The 22,922-nt window shown below is 38.3% G+C and overlaps 1 long non-coding RNA gene across 1 annotated transcript; it reads left to right on the top strand.

The window, feature by feature from the left end:
• Positions 1 to 20,939: 20,939 nt before the first annotated feature.
• On the top strand, positions 20,940 to 21,755 carry LOC131631866 (uncharacterized). The gene is made up of 3 exons (XR_009292850.1): positions 20,940 to 21,104; positions 21,188 to 21,277; positions 21,367 to 21,755. It is a non-coding gene; the product is annotated as an uncharacterized LOC131631866 (long non-coding RNA).
• The last annotated feature ends 1,167 nt before the right edge of the window (positions 21,756 to 22,922 follow it).

Below are 22,922 nucleotides of genomic sequence, written 5' to 3'. Positions count from 1 at the left end.
TTCTGATGTCTTGCCAGACCATGTTCTGATGTTGCATGCTGAACCTTCTGAGTCAAAGCTTCTGAGCGCTGATTTGTGCATACTCTTTATATATTTCCTGAAAAGGAAATTGCAATGTATTAGAGTACCACATTATCTCACACAAAATTCATATCCTTGTTATCATCAAAACTAAGAATATTGATCAGAACAAATCTTGTTCTAACAATCTCCCCCTTTTTGATGATGACAAAAACATATATAAATGATATGAATTTGCAATCAGAAAGAACGGACAGCTAAAGACAATTTACACAGCTATAGCATAAGCATGTGAATATGTCTCCCCCTGAGATTAACAATCTCCCCCTGAGATGAATAATCTCCCCCTGAAATTAATACTAGAAGAATTTTATAAATAAAAGACTTCCCTGAGTATTTCAGTAGAGACGTTCACAGTGCTTGATCTTCAGAACATTCATGACTTCTGATTTCTGCTTCCATAGGACAGCTTCAGAACATTGAATTTCTTTAGATCCTCAGAACATTCACAGCTTCTGACTTCTGCTTCCATCGGACAGCTTCAGAACTTGAATTTCTTTGATCTTCGGAACATTCCCAGCTTCTGACTTCTGCTTCCATCGGACAGAGAACTTGAATTTCTTTAGATCTTCAGAACATCCACAGCTTCTGATTCTTGCTTCCATTGGGACAGCTTCAGAGCTTGAATTTCTTCTTACATCACTTCATGCTAGATTGTATCAGAACATTGTTGAATGTACCAGAGCATCATCAGAGCATCTCTACATCCTGAAATGTTACAGAACAAAACTAAACGACAAAAGTCAGCATGAATGAGTCAAAACATAGAATATGTTTCAAAACACATAATATGTATCAGAGCCATATAGAATGTGTCAGAACAAATAGACATAATGTTTTAGATCATATTCTATCATCAGAATATCTGAACATTCTTCCTTCTTGCTTCTGATTCTGATTCTGAAGCTTCATAGCACTCAGCTTGCTTCAAGAATCCAAGAACTTAATTCATCTTGTTGCTTCTCATGTTGATCTTCAATTCCTGCAACAACACAACTTAAAGCATAGAACTTTGCAAGTTCTGTTAGTAAAGCAACTGATTAAATCAAATCATTTATCACATATTTCTCCCCCTTTTTGTCATATCATTGTCGCACGCTCGCGAAAAACGAACAGAGTCGCCACCAATATATTTATCCCATAAGGGAAAGGAATATCAGAAAACCTAACAAAGGAAGGAACAGGGTCTTGCGACCAGAGAATCAAGGTACGGGAGTCGGTTACGCAAGGGGAAGGTATTAGCACCCCTCGCGCCCATCGTACTCGATGGTATCCACCTATGTTTGTTTCTATCTAAAGGGTGTGTCTATGTCTATGTCTATATGCGAATGAATGCAAAAAGAAATACGGGGAAAAGAAGGAAATATTTACAAATGTGCTCGTTCAAGCCCCGCGACTTGATGCCTACGTATCCTTTTCAGGAATCAGAGCGCCGTAGTTCGGCTCAAGATATTCTGTTTGTTTTTGTGTTTTTTAGTTGGGCGGAGTTAACGCTCGCGCTCTTGCATAAGGGGACAGCCTAGGATGCAATAAAGCGGAGATAACAATGCCCTTAAGAAAGGAGAGAAGAGAGAGAGAGAGTTTGAGTGTTTCGAGGAAATCCCTAAAGCAAGGGAAACTCGAGTTACTCTTTGGTTTGTGTCTTTTAGAATTTGGGAACTTACGCCCGAATGGAACCCTAAAGCAAGGGAAATCCAGGCACTCGAATGATTCCCTAAAGCAAGGGAGATTCAAGCTTCCATTCCCTTTTTAATGATTTTCACTTTTTTATTAATGTTTTTTAGTATTTTCTTTGTATTTTTTAAGGGATTTTATTTTGATAGTTATTAAGTGTTTTAATGTTGTAAAAGAAAAAGTATGAAAAGAGGGAGACTAGCCTAGTTTCTAAGCCTAATTGTTGTTTATGAATTGGGGAAAACTAGCCTAAAGTCATGTTATGGAATTCTAAAAGGAGCATACTTATGATATTAACAAAACTAGCCAAAAGCTAGCAACAAAATCACACAACAATTATACAAAAAATAGCATGGAAATGGTACAAAACATAAGGAAACAATTCAAGTATTAGTGCAAAATTAACCTAAAAAACTATTGTTTTTATAAGCCTTTTTTAATGTCAACAATTACCTAAAAATCTACTATTTTTATGAGCTTTCTAAGAAGGAATTAAATGTCAAAATCAACCTAAACAAACTACTATTTTTATGAGATATTCATGTCAACAATTACCAATTAGAGGGATCAAAATTAAATCCTAAAAATGATCTAAATCTATCTAGAAAACTATGATTTTAGTTTTTATCAAAAGAAATTTAATAAAAAAAACTATGTCAATACCTAAATTTAACAAGAGAAATATGTGATCAGGGGGTCAGGAATGAAATCAGGGAGTATGCTAAGCAATTGGCGCAGGCCCGGCCACAGGTGGCCCAATGTGATTTTTTTGTTTCAGAATTTTATACAGAAAAAAGCATGAGGGATGGGCCTATGGGGGTGCAAGGAGTAGCAATTTCGCTACAGGCCCAAGGCAGGTTTTTTTGTTACAGTTTTTGTCAGCTTTTTCTAAGAAAGTAATTCACGAGCCTAAGGAGGTGTAGAAACAAAATTCGTGCGGCCCAGGGAATATTTCGTCCAGATTGATCCACTACCTAATTTTTTTATTCAGATTTTTATCTTGAATACCACTAATTAACATTAAATCAGATTAAAATCAAATTGAGAATTAAAAGAAATTGAAAATTAAAAGGGAATTAGGTTTAGAATGTGACCTTTGAGATCCAAACGAACAAGTTTCCTTCTTCCTTCTCAAGGACGAACGGCGCGACGGAGGTTTATCACTTCACCGGATTTTTGACGATGCACGGCGGAGGACGTCAACCTTCTCCGAGTCCCCTTCCCCTTTCAAACTTCTGAATCGAACCTTCTTCGCCTCAATCTCTCACTCGATTCAATCTCTCTCTCTCGCTTCGCTTGTTCTCAGACTCTCCCGTATCTCTCCGTCTCAGATTCTCTCGATCTGTTTCTTGCTCTCCATTCACGAGTGTCTCACGCTCCCAATCTCTCTTGTCTTCTTCTTCCAAATTTGAATGGAAACTACTCCGATTCGGATTGTCGAAGGCGATGCACAGGAGACTCAAATGATGAATCGGTGATGATGATATTGTTGAAGATGAATCGAGAGAAATTGTTACAGGTTAGCCATTACGTTCTCTCTTTCCCATTTCTGTTACGATCTTTTCTTTTTCTGAAATATTCTTCCATCTTTCTGAGTTTCTGTTGGTGATTTGATGAAATAGAGAATGGAGAGTGGTTAGAAGTGGTGAAGATGATGAGAAATGAAGATGAAGGTGGTGGAGAGTGGCGTGTGATTGATGAAGATGATGAAAGGTTGAATGGTGCGTGTAGTAGAGGTTGGGAGAGATGAAATTGCAGAGAGAGAGTTCTGAATTGAGAGTGAAATGGTGAAATGGCGTGTGTCTTTGAATTGTGGAGGGAAGAGTGATTTTATAGGTTGAAGTGGGAAGTTCTGAGCCGTTGGATCCTGAGAAGTTGTTATGGATTGAAGGGTGGATTGAGAGGTAGTTAGAGCTGTTAGTTAGGTTGTTAGGAATCTGTTTTTGAGTTGTGAGGATTGGAAGTTAGTTACAGTTAGTTTTTGAGTTTGTTACACTTCTGCTAGGATTATTGTTTTGTAGTTGGTTAAAGAAATCAGTAAGTTAGTTGAGAACCTGTGAAAGTTAATGGTTAACTGTTGGTGGTTGAAAATTAGCTGGGAGTTCTTTGTTGACTTGTATGTAGGCTGCAACATAGTATAGAGGACTGAACTGATATGCTGATTTTTATTTCAAAATTGGTTATGCAGGGTTTATGTGACTGGACCGAGGTCGAATACTGCTGGAAATTGATGATTATTACTCGGGGAAACAACAGGAAACCGGGTGGTACTGAAACTGAATGCAGGTTTGAATTTATGAGTTTTCGCGAACCGTTAATCATATACCTAAATGCTGATGCAAGTCTAATTATTCATCTCGAAGTGTTTACACATGGAAGGTGGTAACTTGTGCTATATTGAAAGTTGAATGGAACTGAGATAGGTGCTGTTAGAACTGTTTGAAGCTTATTTGCAATTTATGACTTGGCATGATGAATCTGTTCTATATGTATGTATTGCTGGATTTTGGAATGTATGGTGAGCGCTGTTTTCATGTTGCCGAATTTCTGATATGGTTTATTTGTTCTGCAGGGATGATTTGTGAGCTTGAATGATTAGAAATGTGTAGGTTGCCGTCATAATTGTTAACTTCCAAATGAACCGAACTTCCTAGCATAGCAGGTTTAGTTTTGTGTGAGTGGATATTTTTGGTTTAGCATGGATGAGGAATTAAGCACCTGGTATAGACATTGTTTTTTGTTTTGATGCAGGGACTGTTTTTTGGCTTTATGAATGACATGGGAAAGGCTTTGGGATGAATAACTCAAGATGGAATCATGGAGATCTTTATAGTAAAGCAAAAGGCGAAGTCAGGGTGAAGCTGAATGAAGACATAGAAAACTAGAGGGAATAGGTTCTCCTGTAGATTTTTTTTGTATTATTTTTGTAATGGAGTTTGAATGATAATGGACCTAGCTTTTTATCCAAATTTTGTTTTGATAGACTTTGGTAGTAAGTGTAATGGGTTTTTGGATTTTGTAATGAAAGTCTTTTTTCCTTTTTAAATGGGTGGAACTTTGGACTATGGGAATTGATTCAAGTGTAATGAATTGTAATGTATGAAGTGGCTTTTAAATGTGGGTGTTGACTTTTGAACTATACCATTTGAAAGTGGTGCCCTATACGCCTTTGGCTTGGTACTTCAAGAAATAAGACACTCTATATTTCCCATTTTAGATTTGAATTCCTTTGAATGTATTGCTTAAGTTCCAACACGAGGCTTGAACTCATGGCATAGTAGATAAATTCTGAGTGTGACAACTCAAGTAACAATGCATACTTTGATCGATGATGGATGAAATGAAGCCTTAATCCCGTAGATAAGCATAGTAAAATTCATCACATTCCATGACTCTCAATAAATTCCCTCTCTAGGTCCAGTGCCCCCTTAAAGAAACCCGATAGAACACCTTGTGTTATAATTAACGATAAACCTCTTGTGTGAAATTCGAGCTCATGTTGAAGGAACGAACTCACTTTCTAATATCTTTGATCCCTCAATTCAAACCAAACCACCAATCAATTATGCATAGTGGCGCCTCGAACACAATGAACCCACAAGTCTAATTCTCACACCATGACATGCATTGTACTTCAATCTGACATAACGACAATTCTTTGAGGAATTCTTGAGGGAGATAAGAATTGGAGCACCTAAGAACACCTCAACCTGAAAACCACTGAATCTCAGTTGGATTAACGATTGTAGCCACTGCGCATAAGAACCATAGTCCTCTTGCCCTTGATGAATCTTCATAGAGAAAAATCTTGTAGCTTTAGAAGAAAGAAGTCCATCATGAACGACCATACAAAAACCATAGCTTCCAAGATCCTTGATCCAATGCAAAGTTATTTGATTAATGAATGCATGAATGTTAGATGACCTAATGGAGGTATGTACATGAGATTGTGAAGTGCACTAGTCTAAGCCAGATAACATTAAAAGGGGTAGGACAAATTTGGGGTATGACAGCTGCCCCTATTTAATCGTCTTAAACTTGAAGGTGAGATTGACGCTAGTCTTTCGAACCTTCGAGGTGGAAGAAGATTAAATATCAAAGTACCATAAATTTGTCCTAAAGAGAAGATGGTATAAATGTTATCCTTATTTTTGTTTTGATATCTGCTGGGGAAAGAGAAATTTATTTTTTGTTTTTCTGGTGGAAGAATTTTTACAATGAGTAATGGATTTGAATGGTGGTAGCTTGTAACGTGGTAACGGTGCCAATACAATGTTTTCCAAGAGGATGGTTGTATGAAACAATGACTGAAAAGAAAAAGATCTCGTGCGATCTACGACTCAACATCGGGAGAAGACCTCGTACGATCTTCAGGACAGAAAGGAAATAGACCTCTTGCGATCTACGACTCAACATCGACTCGACATCAGGAGAGAATCTCGTACGATCTTCAGGACAGAAAGGAAATAGACCTTTTGCGATCTACGACTCAACATCGACTCGACATCAGGAGAAGACCTCGTACGATCTTCAAGACAGAAAGGAAATAGACCTCTTGCGATCTACGACTCAACATCGACTCGTCATCAGGAAAGGATCTCGTACGATCTTCAGGACAGAAAGGAAATAGACCTCTTGCGATCTACGACTCAACATCGACTCGACATCAGGAAAGGATCTCGTACGATCTTCAGGACAGAAAGGAAATAGACCTCTTGCGATCTACGACTCAACATCGACTCGACATCAGGAGAGGATCTCGTACGATCTTCAGGACAGAAAGGAAATAGACCTTTTGCGATCTACGACTCAACATCGACTCGACATCAGGAGAGGATCTCGTACGATCTTCAGGACAGAAAGAAAATAGACCTCTTGCGATCTACGACTCAACATCGGGGTTTGGTTTTGAAATGGTTTGCCAAGTTGAAAATTGGGCTTTGAAATGGTTTGCCAAGTTGAAAATTGGGCTTTGAAATGGTTTGCCAAGTTAGGAGTGGGCTTTAAAAGGGTTTTCCAGGTTGGAACTGGGCTTTAAAAGGGTTTGCCAGGTTGGAAACTGGGCTTTGAAAGGGTTCGCCAGGTTGGAAACTGGGCTTTAAAAGGGTTTGCCAGGTTGGAAACTGGGCTTTGAAAGGGTTCGCCAGGTTGGAAACTGGGCTTTGAAAAGGTTTGCCAGGTTGGAAACTGGGCTTTAGAAGGGTTTGCCAGGTTGGAACTGGGCTTTGAAAGGGTTTGCCAGGTTGGAAACTGGGCTTTGAAATGTATGAAGGTCGGAAGGTAAAGGATTCACAACACGGGGGTTGAACCTGAAAAGTTTTCCCATACGGGGGAAGGGACCACGGAGACTAGTGACGACTAGACTCGATCAAAAGACATAATCACGAATATGTTGATGCTTGCGAAGCATAAGAATTACATTAATCCCTCAGGCCAAAGGCGGGGTGTAACTCTTCAAGAGTGGCAATCGTTCGAATTGCCACACACCAAGTATGGTTATTCAAACGATTGAAAAATGAGATGGGTTGAATGCCCACCCTCATTCGCACTCTAATTTGCACGCAGCACGCGGGAAATAACCATGACAAGACTGGTAACGACTAGACTCGACAAGAAGATGATAGTAACCATTGGAGATTACGGAGATATTGATGTTCGCGAAGCATAAGAATTACATTGATCCCTCAGGCCAAAGGCGGGGTGTAACTCTTCAAGAGCGGCAATCGTTCGAATTGCCACACACCAAGTATGGTTATTCAAACGATTGAAAAATGAGATGGGTTGAATGCCCACCCTCATTCGCGCTCTAATCTGCACGCAGCACACGGGAAATAACCTCGGAGACAACGATTCTGTCGAAGAAAGACATTGCATCCGATCCTCGTTGGAGAGAGAAAATGAGATTTCTTTTGGGGATTAAGGATACCAGGTATCGGCACCGTGGCATAAGGAGATTTGTAATGTAGTAGCAGATATCAATCGGAGTTTGTAAGGACAACTTTTTATGTGGGGAAGTATCGTCGGCTTGATTGAATGTTGATTTGTATTATCTGGCTTATGCTTTGTATGCATGTTTGAATTTTCCTGTGGCGTAATGCTCCATTTTGATGGATATGCTACGCTTTTGAGGATGCAATGTTATATGCAGTGAATACTATATGCAGAGTGCCAAATAAAGGCATTAGAGTGATAAACACCAGGGAGAATCCCCTTAGTGTTAAGAATCATGTGGAGGTGCCAATAGATATTGGACTTTGATTTGTAAGATGCACTTTTCTTTAACTTGAAGAATGATTTCTGACTTCTCACCATGTGCCACTACTTGGAGGATTTTCAGCTTAAGGAGATTCCCTTGATTCACCATGTTGGGGATGAGAAATCCAGATAAGGAGCCTTGATTAGGGAAGTAGGACAACTCCTAGGAGAAATAAACTCCTATGCTTGAGGAATGAGACAAACTCTCAGGAGAAATAAACTCCTATGCTTGGGGAGAGACCTTTCTAGAAGAAGTGAACTCCTATGATTGGGGATATAACTCATAAAATTGTGCCCCAAGTTTCACGACCCATGAAAGTATTAGCCCTAAAGGATCCTTGGAGAGATTTGTCGAATCTCGACGTAAATGCCTCAGATTGGTTGAACTCAAGAGAGATTCCTCGACTTGATTGCCCCAGATTGGTTGAACTCAAGAGATTTATCGACATGATTTCCCCAGATATGATGAATTTGAGAGGTCAAACCTCGATTCAATTGCCCCTGATCAGGTATATCTTACTAGGATCCCCAAGCTTTCTTTGTTTTGAAGTCAAACAAACATGGAAACAACTTTACCACGCTCAACGGAGTCTTCAAACTCTTCCCCACAGAGTAATCAAAGAACGCATCAACTGTTCATGCCCAACGGATTTCTGTAGAGAACCTGCCCCTTGATGGTCAACATTTGAGATGATTAGCTTTTACTCCTCAGAGTTCTCAAGTCTCTTGTACTTTGACATGATCAAGTCACTCACTGATTCTCATCATGGTAACTCCCTTGATGTTAAGCACATATTCTGTATGCAAAAGAATGTTAATTCTAAGAATGATAATTCTAATGCAAAGCCTATGTTAGTCTTGAAGTTGTAAAACCTTATATGAAATGAGGTTGCGACCTCTAGTGACCGAATCACTAGTTGACACAACCTCGATTTTTGCATATGGAAGATAAAGCAAACGTACGATACCAACATGGATATGAGTCTCGCTTCATTGGGAGTCAGTTAAACGCTATCTCATCGGAGTGCGCTTTCAAAATAAACCCTACTTCAATTAGGACTTTTAAGGGTTGTAATTTGGCCGGGTTCACGGTTTTTAGAAACAAAGGATTTTAGGCTCAAAATTATTTGTACCCACCCCCTTTGTGATGTTCTCCATTCCTATGTTCAGTTAACTCGACACGAGTGTTCATCCCTCACAAGGAATTTGAAATGGTTGAGGAATCAATGAGGTTCTTTGGACATGGCGGTCGCTCACCTTTTATTCTTCTGATTCATTGTCACACGACTTTGTTCTTGCTTGGCAGTTTCATCATCTTTTCTTTTGCCATTTTCTTTTCATCTCTTTTTTTTTTTTTGCCATTTCTTTTTTGCCATTATTTTTTTTTGTTGAACAAGTCGTGTGACCTCGCATTATCTTTGATTCGTTGGAGGTGATTGCGACCGCCTCACTCCTTTGATTTGATGAAGGATTACCATTGTGGCATCGTCATCTCTTGATCTCTTGATGAAATAAGGATAATCATTGCGGTTTTGACATTCCTCAACCTTTTGAAGGATAACCATTGTTGTATCCTTAGATGCATACCCTTTTGGTGAGTTTTGAACACTCGATCAAGCTAAATGAACACTACCCTGCCCCAAGGTTAAAATAAGGGTTTTTATGATTAGGAAAGAAACTCCTACTTCAAGGCTCAAAGGGGTTGACGAGGGTCTATCTCCCTTATATCTCCGGTGTTTGGGGATTTGAAATAATGTCTGTACATCCTCAGTAGAGTTTTATTCAAAAACACACGATTAGAGATTTTGCATTTTTATTTTTCATCATTCTCCCTCCGCTCTTTGCCTAAGCAAGCGTTTAGTAAAGTTGGTATCGTAATGCCAAAAACATTTTATGAGTGAAAACGAATGGGTTTCTTCAAGACAAACATAAACAATGTATTTTATTTTCATTCAGAAATTAACAAGTTTTTTTACATGCTATCAATGCTTAAACAAACAATGAAACGTTACAAATGAGAATGCAATAAAGAAACTAAATGGATGCCATTGTTGAGGAGACTTGACTCCGTCTGGACTTATTGATCTTGAATACTTTTTGCAGTTCTTTCCAAACACTTCAGATTACTCCAAAAGAGAACTCCAACGAAGTCACCCATGAGACGTAAACTTTTGCCTTGCTTTAGGGATTTGAGCAATGCGAGTGATGCAACGCTCAAGATAAGAGTACGTCTTGCTTATCCCTCGTGCGGGAGCCCCAAGCATAGTTGCTAGAGTAGTAATCGCCATCATAAATGGGAAGAATCTTGTATGATCATCAACTCAAGAGAGCCACTTGTGGTGAAGCAGACCCAATACTAGAATCTTAACCAATTGTGATTCCAACGAACAAGGAAACGAATGAGCACAAGGCAATAGAATCACATCAATTTGTTTCTCATATTCTTCTCGTCTCTGTTAACTAGCAACGCCACTGAGAAGGAGATCCTGAGAAAAGGCAACTAATATATGAAGTAGAACCTTGAGAATGAGAAGCATTGTGAAGAACACTCTTGATTATCACACGGAAGAAGATTCTGACGAAGTCACCCAAGAATTTGTAATGCTTTAGGGATTCGAGCAATGCGAATGATGCGATGCTCAAGATAAGAGTGTGTCTTGCTTATCCCTCGTGCGGGAGCCCCAAGCATATTCATTGAAGAAGTATTTTCCATCAAACATGGAGGAACCTTGCGTGGTCACCAAACTTAGAGAAGCTACTTGTTGCAAGGAGAGTTCAAACACCAACTGAAACACCACCCTCCACGGATACAACTGAGCACAAGAACCTTGAGAATGAGAGATGCTTCTGCAAAACATTCTTGATTACTTTTTGAAAAAAGATTCTGACAAAGTTGCTCGAGAATTTGTGGTGTTTTCATTATTATTATACCAATGAGTTCAAACAAGGAAGTAGCCTTCTACAAAACAGGAAATACTGAAATGAGAATACGGAAATGAAATGATGATCGCCATAGTTGAGGAGCCTTGACTCCATTTGGGCTTATTATCATTATTATTATTATTATTTTTTTTTTTCTTTTGGTGATACTTTCTGGAATACGGACATTCACTTATGCATGAACTCTTCGTGTTATGTGCAGGCCATTTGGAGTGAATGATATTGCTTTGGAGTCAATGAGATCTTGAATTTGCTGCTTCAACGCCCTACAATTCTCAATGTCATGGCCAGATGCCCCAGAATGGAACTCGCATCAAGCATTGGCATCAAAACTGGGGGGAAGCTTTTCAGGCATGGACAAATCGCGTAGCTCAACCAACCGAAGTTCCAGCAAGCGGGGAAGTAACTGAGCATAAGGCATCGGGATCGGATCAAGAACCCTTTGAGGCATCTTAGGTTTTTGCCCCCACATTCGGCCTCCTTGATTCATTCTAGGGACATGAACAGATTGACGTGGAGGTAACGGCACTTGAAGTGGTGGATGGACTCCATAAAACATCCCATGAATTGGAGGAGATCCTATTGGAGAGGAGAGATCAACGACCTCTGTTGCAGCAGTAGGAATAACATCACCCTCCTTTCTTAGTACCTTTTTCAGAACTTCCATGACCAAACTCACTTGAGTCTTCAACTGACTGTTTTCCTCTTTTAGTGCACCCTGATTATGGATCAATTCTTGCATTTCCAACATAAGATGACCCATTTGTTCCCTCATCTCATCCATTTCCTCACGGAGTTGTTCCATAGTTGATCTCGGAGCTCGTGGCGGTGAGAAGTCAAATCTGTTGATGATCTTGAAATCTGAATAGAAAGGGTCCCATAAGTCTCTGAGAGAACCATGAAATGCATGATAGTATGAATGCATGTTTCATTTATGAGAGATCCTAAAGTCTTTTCGCACTTTCCTTTTTCTTTTTTCTTTTGGAATCCAAGCCTTTTTTGTATATAATATCTTTTCTTTTCTTTTTTTGCTTTTCTATTTCCTTTTTTCTTTTTCTCTCTCTTTTTTGTATATTTTTTTTGGAAATAGACTTTAGGATCCCTCATAAATGAAGTGGATAAAGCGATGATGTTATGCAATGCAAAAGCATGGGATCAAGGTCCACATAATCTTAGTAACCACCGCACAATCCTCTGAATAACTGATATGAAACCTCTGTACAGGCCAAATGTCACAGGATCAAAGGTTCGACGCCTTCTTGAATACCAGAATGTCAAACACCACGAGAACGGACCAAATAAAGGTCCGACCTCAAATATGAAGAAGCAATGGTATGTAGGAGCCAAGGTTTCCTGTCCCACCCCAATCTCACGGGTATGAAGTCTAGACACGGACAAGTGGTCCCTAATGGTCACTAGGGTCTACAGTTCCCACGGGGTACAAAGTGTTTGAGGCAACAAGCGTGCCAGACACAATGTTCCATGAAAGAACCTCGCCCAGTTGTGGTACCCCATGTCAAGCTCGATCGTAGCAAGAGCCACGGGAGTCAACATGAGCATCCACGCTAATCCTATGTGTCACTGGCCTGGGTAGTGGGCCTTTTACCTCACAAAAAACCCCCCACCTGCAAAACAAAGCAGAAAAATATGTGGCCCCCACGGGGACCCATAATATAGTCCAGAATGCGGGAAGGTAAACATGATATGCAAACAGGAAATAAACATGATATGCAAACATATATACAAAAATGTAAACATAAAAACAAACAAAGAAACACCCAATAAAAGAAACAAACAAAGGCTAGGATCGACTCGCTTAGGTGTCCCCAGCAGAGTCGCCAGCTGTCGCACGCTCGCGAAAAATGAACAGAGTCGTGTCATACCCCAATTTTTGACCTAAGATACCACCTCATATCATTGCATATGCATCATTTGCATCTCTAACAAATTGCATTAGCTTGTGTTTGCTACTTGTGACTCAGCAGGGTTTAATCAAGAAAACACTCATCAGTACAAGTAACAATCAATTAGGGTTTTGTTCTCCCTTCATCTCAAATGAATCATCTTCATCAACAATCAACATTTGGTCCTCAGAGATTCATTTCAACAAGCTCAACAGCTTTGAATCGACTGAATTAGGGTTTTGACTAAAGACAGCATACTGCTGACTTTTGCTCAGGATTTGACCTAATGACTTGGGACATGACCTCAAGACCCCAAGTGCATCATTTTGACCTAATCCATTGGCTCAGAACATCTCCTACACAAAGATTGATCAGACAAATCCTCAGATCAGGGTTTTTTGAACTATCAGGGACTAAAATCAGGGATCACATTTGGGAAACCCTAAAAACCCCCAGGAAGTCAATCAAAGGTTTCAATCATCCTCAAATAATCCCTATGACAATATACAATGGAAATTACATCTCAATTCAAGACCTACAGGCATCAATTTCATCAGGTCGACAATTAGGGTTTTTGACCTAATTCACTGAACCACTGACTTTTTAATCAGGACATGGTGTCACAACTCAAATCATGGCTCAATATCCTCTAATACCTCAATATGATCCATTCATACTATTCATTTGGTGAGGATAGCCTGTTTCATTTGAAATCTCCAGAAACGCGATTCGTCTGAAAAGTCAACTGTACAAGATCACCATTGACTTTTGGGGAATTTTGGTCAACCATGACTTTTGAAGTTTTGAATCATCAATATATGATATGAGAAGTCATTTGATCAAGAAAAATCAAGAAAATCAATCAAAAATCAAAAAGTCAAAAGTTTGACTTTTCATACTTAGAAAAATTTCTAAGTGTTTTTCATGGTTTTTTCCAAACTTTGGAAGGGAATAACTCAAAATTTCACCTACAAACTGAAAAAAACTTCCAACATGAAAGTTGTAGATTTTGATCCAATAAACAACTTTGACACATATAAATTTTTTCCATAAGATCAACCATTTAAGAGATATGGAGCTTCAAAGTTGGTACTTTTTGAAAACTTCACTTGAAATCTCATTTTCTTCAAAGTTCATGGATCTTTTTCACCCATTTCCTTAAAGGTCTTGAAGAAACTTTCAACTAGGGTTTTGAAGTGTGTAATATGAGCTTTCCAAAATGTCCAAGAGCATGAAAAAATATGGAGTGTAGCTATGGTTTTGAATTTTGACATTAGTGATCATTTTCACTTGAATTTTCACCATTTTTCACTAAGTTTCAAGACTACATGACCTATAATTCAAGTGATGACACACCAAAGCAATGATTGAGAGATATTTTCTGGTTTAAGATCAGATAGGAAAGAGATAAGAAGCTTGGCCAAAATAACCATGGTTTAGTTACTTTAACCATTTGCATTTAATGTGAAAGATTCCATTTTATCTCTTAAGCCAAATCATCACTTCTTGAAGCAACTTGCAAAGCTTTGTATTCAGAAACCTTGGCCTATAAATAGAGGTCCTTACCACATTCAAATTCACACCAAAACCTCACAATTATAGGTTTTCTCTCTTCTTTCTTGAATTGCAAGTTTCATAGTTTTCAAAGAGGTAGAAAACTCAACCTCCAAATCCTTGAAGCTATGGCCAAAGTGATGATTCTAGCAAACCATAAACACCATATGGGATGTGTTTGAATCAATCATACACCCAAAAACACCTCAAAACTCAAAATCACTACCTCACTTCCATATTTGCATATATTGAACCTTATCATACCAAAATCCATACCAAGCTATATCTGTCCAAACTAACACTTCCAACACCTCATATATATCATATATGAACTATCCCAACACTCATCATCAATCAAAAACTTCAGAATCACCAAGCTCGATTCATACTTGAAGCAACTGCAGATCGGGTTCCACCAACTGATCCAGATGTTTTCAATCCACTCCAAGCATCCAGACACCTTCCATATGGTCCATTGAAGCTATCCAGATCATCAAACAACTTCTGTAACACCTCTATTGCAGAATTCGAATCCCAGCTTGGCCGTTTTTGAAGGTAAGTGCTATGAACTTCAAACTCATACATACATGCATCATAAATGAAAAATTGAGTTGCTATCTTGTTTCTGCACTATCACTGATCAATAGCCCTCAATCAATTTCACAATTCATCAATTATACACAATTTCAGATTGAATCATAAGATTAGGGTTCTTCGTGTTCATCAGAAAACCAATGATCTTAGAGTGAAAATAAATGCAATTAATTGGTACCATTGTGTTCCTCGTCCAAAACCGAGCAAGATAGACTATCTACTTGATCAAAACAATCCAGTTTCAAAGATTTTCAAAAATCAGTTGAAGGTGTGTTCTTGGCGCCATTTTTGTTTCAGAAATTTCAAATCCAAGTTTTAAAATATAATCAGTTTGATGCGTGTTATTAACAAGCCACAAGCGTGGCTCAGTTGGTTGTGTGTTTTGGCTGGTGAGAGAGAGGGCGTGGGTTCAAACCCTGGCAGGACCAAAAGCTTATTTTTTGCCACTTTTCTCATTCATTTTCTTAACAACTTCACTTAATTAATTAACATAGCAAATTAACTCATTTTAACTTCATTTTTTGCATACTCTTTGTTTAATATACATATTTTATGAATACCAAAAAAAATCATCAAAAAATATTTATTTGATACATTTTTAAATAGGTTTAAAATGACTTATTTTTAAGTGTTTTAAATACTTTAAAATATTATTTTTCATTTGTTTTTTTTAACATAATCACTTGTAAATATTTTGTGATCAAACCCTAATCATTTAGGTGTTAATTAAGTGTAATCTTTGTGTTTATCTTAATTAATTTGATTTCTTTCAAATTCAAACCGTTTTAAAACAAACGATCATTCTTTTCAAAACCATAAACCATTTCTTTTTGAAACTATTGATTAAATCTTTTTAATTGATCAATTGATTTTCAAAACGATGTGGGGCCTCTCGAATATTAGAGAGTATAAGACCCACTCTTTTTTTTCCTTTTACAGTTTTTCTTTGTACAGAAAACTTTTTCAAAACAATACTTTTCAAACTGTTTTTAAAACAATAAATCTCACATCTTTTTTTCAAAACTACCCACCCTGTTTTATGAAAATAAAACAGGGGCCTCTCGAATATTAGAGAGTGTAAGTCCCATTTCTTTTCTTTTTGTACAGTTTTTCTTCCAACAGAATAAACTTCTTTCAAAACAAACTTTCAAACAGTTTTTCAAAAGCGAAACCTCGCGCTCTGTTAATAAACAATCAACCATGTTTTGTAAATAAAACACGGGCCTCCACGTAGGTATAAGTCCCAAAGCCCCTTTTGTACATACCCACTCCAGTACATGAAATTGGGTATTTCATCGTACGCCTTTTTGTACATATCTCAATCAGTTTGATTTTTAACTTTGAATAACAAACCAAAAATGAAGGTTTTTCTTTAAATCTTCCCAAAAAAAATACCGTGGGCCTCCATGTAGGTATAAGTCCCAAGCCCCTTTGTAAATACCTGTTTACATAGCTTTGAATAAATTCAAGTGGACCTCTCCTCGAGTATGAGTCCCGAGCCCCTATATATACAAATGGATCATGCTTACAGGTATATTTCCTTCATAAACTCCATTATATACACACACTTTGTCATATATATATATATATAATTGTTCATACCTGTTCATGTTTGTTAATACTTGTTCATGTTTGTTCATATGTGTGATATGTGTGCTTGTTCAACTTAGTACAACACTAGGTTCCCCATAGCCTCCTATTGGGCTTCGTGCAAAGAATCTCCACTAGTTTAGGTTAGGACATAGAGTATGGTTTCCCGGTGAAATCGCTCTAAGAGCTCAGACCAACTATACCATGCCTCCCCTTGGGCTTTGTACAAACGAGTGACCCTCCCATAGCCTCCTCTTGGGCTTACAATGCAAGGACCCTGGATTGTCCCTCCCATAGCCTCCTCTTGGGCTTACAATGCAAGGACCCTCGGATAGCCTCCTCTTGGGCTTCGTACAAGGACCCACGGGCTTCTTATAAGCATCCCCAATATCCAAAACAAATACCCTAGGAGATTAGACATTTATCATCTCTATGATAGGAGTATCTCTTCTATATCATCACAAACAATCAATCAAACCTTTTTTGCCACAAGGCTGGCTAATCAATCAAACCTTTTTTGCCACAAGGCTGGCTAATCAATCAAATCTTTTGCCACAAGGCTGGCTAATCAATCAAACCGTTTTGCCACCATACTGGCTGATTAATCAAAGTTTTTGTCACAAGGCTGACTTCATTGAAACTTTTGCCACGAGGCTGGTTGATTAATCAAAACTTTTTTGTCACAAGGCTGACTTCATTGAAAGTTTTTGCCACAAGGCTGGTTAAACAACAAAAACATCTTTATCATTCTAAGCACCCTAAGTGGCATGGCCCCGGGCTTATAATGAAAAGATTTTCAAACAAAATCAAACAGATGTATGTGATGATATAGATTAGATACATCTAGCATTTAGACGACATTTGTCTCTTATCCTTTGCTTCCACTAGCATAAGTGGGAACTACGATTGCTCTGACTTTCTCAACATCCCTTTGAGAATACGTAGGCACAAGGTCGATCCTTGGCGAGCAAAATAAAACAAAAAAAAACCATTTAAACCTTAGCACCCGTAGACCCCGAGCTACAGATGCTCTGATTCCCTCTAAGGGATATGTATGCAGAGGATCGCGATGATCTTTGCGAGCATAATCAAACAAACACCTTAGGTCCCACCTATTTCACAAGAACCTCTCAAGAATGGAATAAATAAAACAAAGAAACCTATAGAGTACTATAGATACGTTGGGTGCTAATACCTTCCCTTCGTATAACCAACCCTCTTACCCAAGATCTCTCCCCCACTTTTAAGGTTATTGCAACTTTTTTCCTTTTCCTCTTTTGGAAACAATAAAAAGTTTGGTCCGTACAAAAGAAAAATCATTTTTTGAGCACTCGAGCCCAAAGAAGGCATCAGGTGTCTCATCCGAAAAAAAGACAACGATTTTTCCCCGCGACAAGTCGCCACCAATATATTTATCCCATAAGGGAAAGGAATATCAGAAAACCTAACAAAGGAAGGAACAGGGTCTTGCGACCAGAGAATCAAGGTACGGGAGTCGGTTACGCAAGGGGAAGGTATTAGCACCCCTCGCGCCCATCGTACTCGATGGTATCCACCTATGTTTGTTTCTATCTAAAGGGTGTGTCTATGTCTATGTCTATATGCGAATGAATGCAAAAAGAAATACGGGGAAAAGAAGGAAATATCTACAAATGTGCTCGTTCAAGCCCCGCGACTTGATGCCTACGTATCCTTTTCAGGAATCAGAGCGCCGTAGTTCGGCTCAATATTTTCTGTTTTTTTTTGTGTTTTTTAGTTGGGCGGAGTTAACGCTCGCGCTCTTGCATAAGGGGACAGCCTAGGATGCAATAAAGCGGAGATAACAATGCCCTTAAGAAAGGAGAGAAGAGAGAGAGAGAGTTTGAGTGTTTCGAGGAAATCCCTAAAGCAAGGGAAACTCAAGTTACTCTTTGGTTTGTGTCTTTTAGAATTTGGGAACTTACGCCCGAATGGAACCCTAAAGCAAGGGAAACTCGAGTTACTCTTTGGTTTGTGTCTTTTAGAATTTGGGAACTTACGCCCGAATGGAACCCTAAAGCAAGGGAAATCCAGGCACTCGAATGATTCCCTAAAGCAAGGGAGATTCAAGCTTCCATTCCCTTTTTAATGATTTTCACTTTTTTATTAATGTTTTTTAGTATTTTCTTTGTATTTTTTAAGGGATTTTATTTTGATAGTTATTAAGTGTTTTAATGTTGTAAAAGAAAAAGAATGAAAAGAGGGAGACTAGCCTAGTTTCTAAGCCTAATTGTTGTTTATGAATTGGGGAAAACTAGCCTAAAGTCATGTTATGGAATTCTAAAAGGAGCATACTTATGATATTAACAAAACTAGCCAAAAGCTAGCAACAAAATCACACAACAATTATACAAAAAATAGCATGGAAATGGTACAAAACATAAGGAAACAATTCAAGTATTAGTGCAAAATTAACCTAAAAAACTATTGTTTTTATAAGCCTTTTTTAATGTCAACAATTACCTAAAAATCTACTATTTTTATGAGCTTTCTAAGAAGGAATTAAATGTCAAAATCAACCTAAACAAACTACTATTTTTATGAGATATTCATGTCAACAATTACCAATTAGAGGGATCAAAATTAAATCCTAAAAATGATCTAAATCTATCTAGAAAACTATGATTTTAGTTTTTATCAAAAGATATTTAATAAAAAAACTATGCCAATACCTAAATTTAACAAGAGAAATATGTGATCAAGGGGTCAGGAATGAAATCAGGGAGTATGCTAAGCAATTGGCGCAGGCCCGGCCACAGGTGGCCCAATGTGATTTTTTTGTTTCAGAATTTTGTACAGAAAAAAGCATGAGGGATGGGCCTATGGGGGTGCAAGGAGTAGCAATTTCGCTACAGGCCCAAGGCAGGTTTTTTTGTTACAGTTTTTGTCAGCTTTTTCTAAGAAAGTAATTCACGGGCCTAAGGAGGTGTAGAAACAAAATTCGTGCGGCCCAGGGAATATTTCGTCCAGATTGATCCACTACCTAATTTTTTTATTCAGATTTTTATTTTGATTACCACTAATTAACATTAAATCAGATTAAAATCAAATTGAGAATTAAAAGAAATTGAAAATTAAAAGGGAATTAGGTTTAGAATGTGACCTTTGAGATCCAAACGAACAAGTTTCCTTCTTCCTTCTCAAGGACGAACGGCGCGACGGAGGTTTATCACTTCACCGGATTTTTGACGATGCACGGCGGAGGACGTCAACCTTCTCCGATTCCCCTTCCCCTTTCAAACTTCTGAATCGAACCTTATTCGCCTCAATCTCTCACTCGATTCAATCTCTCTCGCTTCGCTTGCTCTCAGACTCTCCCGCATCTCTCTGTCTCAGATTCTCTCGATCTGTTTCTTGCTCTCCATTCACGAGTGTCTCACGCTCCCAATCTCTCTTGTCTTCTTCTTCCAAATTTGAATGGAAACTACTCCGATTCGGATTGTCGAAGGCGATGCACAGGCGACTCAAATGATGAATCGGTGATGATGATATTGTTGGAGATGAATCGAGAGAAATTGTTACAGGTTAGCCATTACGTTCTCTCTTTCCCATTTCTGTTACGATCTTTTCTTTTTCTGAAATATTCTTCCATCTTTCTGAGTTTCTGTTGGTGATTTGATGAAATAGAGAATGGAGAGTGGTTAGAAGTGGTGAAGATGATGAGAAATGAAGATGAAGGTGGTGGAGAGTGGCGTGTGATTGATGAAGATGATGAAAGGTTGAATGGTGCGTGTAGTAGAGGTTGGGAGAGATGAAATTGCAGAGAGAGAGTTCTGAATTGAGAGTGAAATGGTGAAATGGCGTGTGTCTTTGAATTGTGGAGGGAAGAGTGATTTTATAGGTTGAAGTGGGAAGTTCTGAGCCGTTGGATCCTGAGAAGTTGTTATGGATTGAAGGGTGGATTGAGAGGTAGTTAGAGCTGTTAGTTAGGTTGTTAGGAATCTGTTTTTGAGTTGTGAGGATTGGAAGTTAGTTACAGTTAGTTTTTGAGTTTGTTACACTTCTGCTAGGATTATTGTTTTGTAGTTGGTTAAAGAAATCAGTAAGTTAGTTGAGAACCTGTGAAAGTTAATGGTTAACTGTTGGTGGTTGAAAATTAGCTGGGAGTTCTTTGTTGACTTGTATGTAGGCTGCAACATAGTATAGAGGACTGAACTGATATGCTGATTTTTATTTCAAAATTGGTTATGCAGGGTTTATGTGACTGGACCGAGGTCGAATAATACTGGAAATTGATGATTATTACTCGGGGAAACAACAGGAAACAGGGTGGTACTAAAATTGAATGCAGGTTTTAATTTATGAGTTTTCGCGAACCGTTAATCATATACCTAAATGCTGATGCAAGTCTGATTATTCATCTCGAAGTGTTTACACATGGAAGGTGGTAACTTGTGCTATATTGAAAGTTGAATGGAACTGAGATAGGTGCTGTTAGAACTGTTTGAAGCTTATTTGCAATTTATGACTTGGCATGATGAATCTGTTCTATATGTATGTATTGCTGGATTTTGGAATGTATGGTGAGCGCTGTTTTCATGTTGCAGAATTTCTGATATGGTTTATTTGTTCTGCAGGGATGATTTGTGAGCTTGAATGATTAGAAATGTGTAGGTTGCCGTCATAATTGTTAACTGCCAAATGAACCGAACTGCCTAGCATAGCAGGTTTAGTTTTGTGTGAGTGGATATTTTTGGTTTAGCATGGATGAGGAATTAAGCACCTGGTATTGACATTGTTTTTTGTTTTGATGCAGGGACTGTTTTTTGGCTTTATGAATGACATGGGAAAGGCTTTGGGATGAATAACTCAAGATGGAATCATGGAGATCTTTATAGTAAAGCAATAGGCGAAGTCAGGGTGAAGCTGAATGAAGACATAGAAAACTAGAGGGAATAGGTTCTCCTGTAGATTTTTTTTGTATTATTTTTGTAATGGAGTTTGAATGATAATGGACCTAGCTTTTTATCCAAATTTTGTTTTGATAGACTTTGGTAGTAAGTGTAATGGGTTTTTGGATTTTGTAATGAAAGTCTTTTTTCCTTTTTAAATGGGTGGAACTTTGGACTATGGGAATTGATTCAAGTGTAATGAATTGTAATGTATGAAGTGGCTTTTAAATGTGGGTGTTGACTTTTGAACTATACCATTTGAAAGTGGTGCCCTATACGCCTTTGGCTTGGTACTTCAAGAAATAAGACACTCTATATTTCCCATTTTAGATTTGAATTCCTTTGAATGTATTGCTTAAGTTCCAACACGAGGCTTGAACTCATGGCATAGTAGATAAATTCTGAGTGTGACAACTCAAGTAACAATGCATACTTTGATCGATGATGGATGAAATGAAGCCTTAATCCCGTAGATAAGCATAGTAAAATTCATCACATTCCATGACTCTCAATAAATTCCCTCTCTAGGTCCAGTGCCCCCTTAAAGAAACCCGATAGAACACCTTGTGTTATAATTAACGATAAACCTCTTGTGTGAAATTCGAGCTCATGTTGAAGGAACGAACTCACTTTCTAATATCTTTGATCCCTCAATTCAAACCAAACCACCAATCAATTATGCATAGTGGCGCCTCGAACACAATGAACCCACAAGTCTAATTCTCACACCATGACATGCATTATACTTCAATCTGACATAACGACAATTCTTTGAGGAATTCTTGAGGGAGATAAGAATTGGAGCACATAAGAACACCTCAACCTGAAAACCACTGAATCTCAGTTGGATTAACGATTGTAGCCACTGCGCATAAGAACCATAGTCCTCTTGCCCTTGATGAATCTTCATAGAGAAAAATCTTGTAGCTTTAGAAGAAAGAAGTCCATCATGAACGACCATACAAAAACCATAGCTTCCAAGATCCTTGATCCAATGCAAATTTATTTGATTAATGAATGCATGAATGTTAGATGACCTAATGGAGGTATGTACATGAGATTGTGAAGTGCACTAGTCTAAGCCAGATAACATTAAAAGGGGTAGGACAAATTTGGGGTATGACAATCATCAAAAACATAAAAGATTCAGATAAAAAGAAAAAGAAACACACGGAAGAAAAGGATGGTTTTCATTGAAGTTCAAACAGACAAGTACAGAAGTACACGAAGAGAAGGAAGACCAGATGCACAAAAACAGATGCAGCAAAAGCAAAAACAAAACAACCAAGACTCTATCTAAGATGACCCTAGCTTTGATAAGATCTTGGCCAGCATCTCTTGAACCCCATTGTTGTGCTCATTCTGCTTCTCTATGAAGGCTCTAAACTCAGCATTGACTGAGCTTTTCTCATCCTGGTTC

This window comes from Vicia villosa, unplaced genomic scaffold (assembly GCF_029867415.1).
Source record: "Vicia villosa cultivar HV-30 ecotype Madison, WI unplaced genomic scaffold, Vvil1.0 ctg.000878F_1_1, whole genome shotgun sequence".
In the NCBI taxonomy this organism is placed as follows: domain Eukaryota; kingdom Viridiplantae; phylum Streptophyta; class Magnoliopsida; order Fabales; family Fabaceae; genus Vicia; species Vicia villosa.
Note: the sequence above shows the minus strand (reverse complement) of the source record. Positions and strands in the feature narration are given on the sequence as shown.